The sequence below is a fragment of the Emys orbicularis genome, chromosome 15, assembly GCF_028017835.1.
Source record: "Emys orbicularis isolate rEmyOrb1 chromosome 15, rEmyOrb1.hap1, whole genome shotgun sequence".
Taxonomy (NCBI): domain Eukaryota; kingdom Metazoa; phylum Chordata; order Testudines; family Emydidae; genus Emys; species Emys orbicularis.
The window spans coordinates 6,504,731-6,511,417 of NC_088697.1; the positions used below are offsets into that span (position 1 = coordinate 6,504,731).

At 43.7% G+C, this 6,687-nt stretch overlaps 1 non-coding gene across 1 annotated transcript; it reads left to right on the forward strand.

Annotated features, from left to right (window-relative positions):
- The first annotated feature begins 1,714 nt into the window (after window positions 1–1,714).
- On the forward strand, window positions 1,715–1,787 carry TRNAK-CUU (transfer RNA lysine (anticodon CUU)). The gene has a single exon. It is a non-coding gene; the product is annotated as a tRNA-Lys (tRNA).
- The last annotated feature ends 4,900 nt before the right edge of the window (window positions 1,788–6,687 follow it).

Below are 6,687 nucleotides of genomic sequence, written 5' to 3' on the forward strand. Positions count from 1 at the left end.
GCTGTTCAATGTAAAAGTGGAGGGAGAAGGGTGCGGTACATTGACAATGTAGAATGTGAGACTCATAAGCTGTGGTTATGTGCTCTGAGAGTTATCTCCTTGCTTTCCATTTAAGGTCAGGGAGGGATATTATAACCAAGTGTTCTGGCAAAACTTTTTCCCCGGCCTGGTCAGTGAACCCTATGGTGAGAAACTTTCCGTGTATTTCACTGCATTTTGGTTTCTTGTATTGTTGGATAGGGCCTGAGGCGCTGGAAGGGAAATGTCCATGGAAAACTTGGACATTGCTGTTCTCCGAAAAAAGGCAGGTACTATTTAGACACTATTGCTTCTAGTATTTCTGTGGAATCCGAATCTAGCTGAAGAATTCCTGTCTATCCTAGAGAGAATCATTCGATTGTAAATACAAATGAAATGACATCTGCAGGTCAACTCAGCGCCTTTTTAAAATATTTACTGAGAAAAAACCATTCTTTGCCTTGTTGATAAGGACAAGCAGCCCTCTTTTCCTTTCAATTTCAAATGCGAAATGAATGGAGATATTCATTGAAAAACTTCTATTTTCGAGGGGGAAATGAACCCAGGCCATGGCTGTTAAAATACCAGAACCTACTGCTTAAAGCACCAGGTAGGGCTGTTTTTTTCTGACAGGGAGCATTTTTTTTCTCAGGCTCCTACTTCACCAATGTCAGATGTTTGTCCATTCTCCATTGCCCTGAAGGAACGAGAACAGAGAATGAAGGATCTCCTGTGCTCAGTGTCAAAAGTTGAGCCCAAAAACGGACGGCATGGTATCATAAACTCAAATTATGCTTCCGGTTCCTCCATCAGCATCACAGGAGTAAAATAAAAAATCACCAAAGGAGCAATTCTCCTCTGCTTTCATTTACCACAGTGCAATCCTCTCCACTTCTTCTGTTTATAATCTGGGGGCTCTGTCAGGGGAAAAATCATCGAGCTGACAGTATTTCTGGGATAGAAACCCAGAGAGGGGGGTTGATGTCACCTGATGGGATGCTGATTCATTATAACAGGTCCCTTGGCTTTAGCTGCCCCCTGTGGAGATCTCATTTTGTCAGTTCTGTACTCTCAGGAAGCCGACAAAGTGCTGAACCCTGCTTCTCTCAGGCCACCGGGAGCATGGGGATTGCACACCAGCTGCAAGCCCTTCTGTCCTCTCCTTGTCCTCCTCGGCTACCCCAGATCCTTTCCCACAAATGGTTTAATCAGATGCTAGAGGGAACTAAGGAGCAGCAGGTTTCCCTCACCCACCTCTTAAAGCAAACAGTGTTTCCCTTCTCTGACACTCCTGGGGCCACATTTCCTTTGAGGAGCTTCTCCCCAGGGGTCTGATATCCTGCAAAAATGTGTTTGTGGCTTGGGGGGAACTGGCTTATCTGTCCCATCTCTAAAAACTGAGAAGCAGTTTTTGACTCTTCCCCACTATATGAGTCAACAGCATCTCCCCCTGGTGGGAGAATACTAACTTCTACCCTCCCATGCTAGTTTCTCTGATGAGCTGGTAAATCAACCCCAGCTCTCGGGTCTAGAAACCAGCTTCTAACCAGCCTTCTAATAGCCCCTGTTTGCTAGCTGGAGAGCGAAGGAACAAAGACAGAAGGCAAATGTCAGAAAAGGAATCTCAACTTGCAAAGAAGCAGCCTTAGGGCTCCTTCTACACTGTGACTGTGCCTTTGAAAAGGCATTGTAGACAGCCCGGCTAGCTCAGTTGGTAGAGTATGTGACTCTTAATCTTAGGGTTGTGGGTTCAAGCCCCATGTGGGGTGCTTGATCTTGCTGCCTTAAGTGTGCTTTTTTGGTGTATATGACAAGCCCAAAATGAAATGCACTCTCTTGCCTCTCAACGGTCTTATGCAGAAAAAGTCTCTTCCTGTTAGCTTAGATTGAACAGGAAGAGAGAACAAACTAACATTTCCCTCTATTCAAGGGACACCATCATAGGACCTAACCACATCATCCACACCATCAGAGGCTCGTTCATCTGCACATCTAGCAATGTGATATATGCCATCGTGTGCCAGCAATGCCCCCTGCCATATACATTGGACAAACCAAACAGTCTCTATGCAAAAGAATAAATGGACACAAATCAGACATGGAGAATTGTAACATTCAAAAACCAGTAGGAGAGCACTTCAATCTCCCTGGACACTCAATAACAGACTTAAAAGTGGCCATTCTTCAACAAAAAAAAACTTCAAAAACAGACTTCAACAAGAAACTGCAGAACTGGAATTAATTTGCAAACTGGACACCATCAATTTAGGCCTGAATAAAGACTGGGAGTGGCAGGTTCACTACAAAAAGTAATTTTCCCTCTGTCAACTGTTGGGAATGGGCCACATCCACCATGACTGAATTGGCCTCGTTAGCACTACAAAAAGTAATTTCCCCTCTTTTGCTATTTACCCCTTCTTGTCAACTGTTGGAAATGGGCCACATCCACCCTAATTGAATTGGCCTCATTAGCACTGACCCCCCGCTCTGTAAGGCAACTTCCATCTTTTCATGTGCTGTGTATTTGTACTTGCCTACTGTATTTTCCACTCCATGCATCTGATAAAGTGGGTTTTAGTCCACAAAAGCTTATGCCCAAATAAATTTGTTAGTCTCTAAGGTGCCACAAGTACTCCTCGTTTTTTTAAGGATATAATGTTATTTCAAAAGGGAAAAGTGGTGCTGTGTGTTGAAAGGCTGGCTTAGACATTTCTTATTGTTATTTTCTGATTCCTCATTATTGTGATTTTCTGATTCCTCATACCCAGACCCTGCCTAGACAGGAAAGGAGGGGAAATGTGATCATCAGTCAATACTAGATTTATCTGACATGAAAATGGGGCCTGGGGCTGTTTGTAGTTAGATCAAAAAAGGGGGGGGCGAACTGCTGGCGGGGAGCTAAATATGCAGGAGAATGGGTTGGGATTCTTCTATGCTCAGATTTGTTAAGTAGCTGGTAATCTCCCAAATGATGGTCTGTTCCTTCCATCAAAATGCAGGCTAACCCCCTCCTTTAGACTTTAAAGTTTCATGAAAGGAAAAACAATGAGGAAGAAATCATAGAATTTATGGATGTATTTGAGAAAGGAAAGCAGATGGACTGAAAGAAGACAAAAGGACTCAGAAGTGAGTGAAAGCTTATTGGTCCTGCCTGGTTTCAAAAACCAGTGTCCTCTTACGCCTGGTCCACACTAACCCCCCACTTCGAACTAAGGTACGCAAATCCAGCTACGTTAATAACGTAGCTGAATTCGAAGTACCTTAGTTCGAACTTACCGCGGGTCCAGACGCGGCAGGCAGGCTCCCCCGTCGATGCCGCGTACTCCTCTCGCTGAGCTGGAGTACCGGCGTCGACGGCGAGCACTTCCGGGATCGATCCGGGATCGATTTATCGTGTCTAGACAAGATGCGATAAATCGATCCCAGAAGATCGATTGCTTCGGCCGGACCAGGAAGTAAGTGTAGACCTGCCCTTACAGGTGAGGCAAACATGAGAACCACCACACTACAGAAATCTAATACCTTTGGTCCTATTTAATAGAGCTTTCTTAGTAGCCAGTGCATCAGCTCAATCAGTTTTCCTTTGAAGAACAGGAAAACAAAGTGCACCACAAACTTCTTTTTTAACTCAATAATCAGAAATGCTGCAAGAGCTCCTCCAATTTGCCCATCTCACAAGGAGACAAAACACAGACAAAACACAGCCCAACCAACAAAGCTCACATCTGCTCCCCTTTTCCATGGACATTTCCCTGACAGCTCCCAGGGACCCATTCAACAAGACAGGAAATCCAAATGCAGTAAAGTCAAGGGAAAGTTTTTCACTTCAGGTTTCATTGACTGGGAAGGGTCATTTCAGACAGAAAAGTTTGGTCATTTAATGCCAGAATACTAGGTATAATATCCTTCCCTCACCTTATGTGGAAAGCAAGGAGATAGGTGTGAGAACAACCACTCCTAACCAAAGAAACAGGGAACCCAACACAGAGTTTTTGAACCCAAAAGCAGGGGGAAAGGCTTTTCAAAGGCAACCCACCCCAGGAGTGTCAGAGAAGGGAATGACTGTTTGCCTTAGGAAGTGTGTGTGTGTTGGGGGGGAACCTGCAGGTACTTAGGTCACTCCAGTCCAGCTTCTGACAAAAGCTTTTGTGGGAAAGCGCCTGGGATAGCCGAGGAGGACAAGGAGAGGAAACAAGGTGGCCGGTGAGAAGGGGGGTACAACAGTTTAGCTGCTTCCTAAGCACGCAGAGTTGATAAACCAGGAGCAGCACTAGGGGGCAGGCAAAGCTAAAGGGCCTGTCATTGTGAAACATACCAGCTCAAATGAGGTGGTGTCAAAACCCCCGGCTTGGGTTCTAGGACAGAATTGCTTTCTGCTCAGTGGGCTCTCCTGTAGGAGCCACTAGATAGGCAGAAGAAGCGGAGATGGTTGTGCTGCGGTAAATGAAGGCATAGGAGGATTGTTCCTCTTGGGATTTGTGTTGCTCTTGTGATCCCGCTGGAGGAAGCTCAAGCGTCATTTGAATTTGTGTCATTGCATTGGCCTGGGCTCTGGTTGTGACAGTGAGCACAGGGGTGTCTTTCAGCCTCTGTTTCCAAGCTGTACTAGTTAGTGATTTCTGTAGTATAGCAGTTATTCTGTTGGTTTAACATACAAAAAGTATTGGGTTCAAAACCAGCCAGGAGCATTAGTGCTTCTGTTTTTTTGTTTTTTTTGTCCAAGTCCTTTCTCAAATACATCCATAACTTCTATGCTTTCTTCTTCATTGGTTTTCCTTCCATGAAACTTTTAAGGTCAAAGGGAGGGGGTTAGCCTGCATGTTGAGGGAAGGAATAGATCATTATTTGGGAGATTACCAGCTACTTAAAACATCTGAGCATAGAAACATTAGAATCTTAATTCAATTTAATTTAATAAATCTAAAATTTAAATGTAATCAATAAAAAATGAATGAATAAATTTATTTAATAAATAAACTAATTAATAATGTAATACATTTGTACTGAACTGCTCCCTTCTTCCTTCACCTGTATGTTTAACACCCAATCCTGCTCACCCTCATAGCTCAGTGGTTTGAGCATTGGCCTGCTAAACCCAGGGTTGTGAATTCAATCCTTGAGGGGGCCACTTAGGGATCTGGGGCAAAAATCAGTACTTGGTCCTGCTAGTGAAGGCAGGGGGCTGGACTTGATGACCTTTCAAGGTCCCTTCCAGTTCTATGAGATAGGTATATCTCCATATATTATTATAATGCCAACTTTCTCCTGGGGAATAAACTGGAATTTACCCAACTAGGTGCCCTCAATATGCAGCTTCTGAAGGTATTTGAATTCCTTCCACCTTCTCTTGCCACTACTCTAACAGAAATCCAAAGCAAGCGCTCTTCTCATGTTAAAAGAGAGATTGTAATGAGGACATTTCTCCAGGTAGAATAAAATGATTGTTTCAGGAGTGGGCTATTAACCCAGGCTTCCAATGGAGACCAGAACACCCCTTTGAGAGAAAAATAGCGCCTTGAATCTGGAATTTTAGAGTACTCAACCATCCTGACACCATAGAAGCAGCTGATTGATCAACCCTAGTTTTCTTAAATGTTTTATGAGCTGCTCTGGGAGGCCCAAGTGGCACATCTCTTTCAACACCCAGAGGCCCTCTACAACACAGCTGGATTTTAGACACAATCACCCTCACCCAAAGCTGCAGGTTTCTTAGAGCCCTGTGACTTCTGAGGTGTGGTAGTTTCCCTGCTCACTTAATAGGCGAATAAAAGATATGCACTAGCACAAACCTCCTCTGCTTTCTCCAGATTTCATGATCTCATAGGTGGGATCAGCAGCCTGGGCTCATTTCTTGCTCAGAGAAAGTAACTTTACAACAAAAAACCTTAGTTCATTCCTCACTTGCAATTCAAACAAAAGTGTGATTTTCTTCCTGACTCCCCCTTCTTCTAAATAATGCTGGTAAGGACTTTGAAGACCATATGAAAATCAAAGCTTCCCACTGCCTAATAGCAGAATGTGGGCATGTTTCCACTGTGCACCTCAAAGTCCAGGCTGCATGCCCTTTTACACAAATAGACGTGCAAATTATTTTCCCCCTTGCTAGCTAGCCTAACCAACATTATAGTAACAACAATAGACATTCAGGTTGACCCAAGATGAAAAACTGGGCAAAAATTAAGGGGCCTAACTGGGAGCTGAGTACTTCTGAAAATCTGGCTGTAGTGATGGGTGTGAGATCTTCTGAAAATTCTGGCTGATTATGTGTCTGGAACCTCTAAGAACCATCTCAACTTTTAGCATTTAAAAGAACCTGATGAAAAAGCTTTCCTTCTGTTCAACTCAGTAGAGATTTTGTTCTTGATTTAAAATTGCCATGTTTCACCTTGATCCCAGGTTTAGGTTTCAACACAATTTATTTTATTTTTATATACAATACGAAATAAATACTACTCTGTAGACATTTGAACAGAGGGCTATACGTAGATCTGCCACTAAACCACGTTGCCTTTCACCTTGAGCAAGATGGCAACCGGCGGTATACTGGTGGAAGGCTATGAAATCTGGTTCTCCTCAGACCCCTTCAGCAGCTAGACTTCAGGAATGGAAGAGGCTAATGATCCTTCTCTCCAGATGGTTAATTCTGAAGACTAGTCTATAGAACTGGGT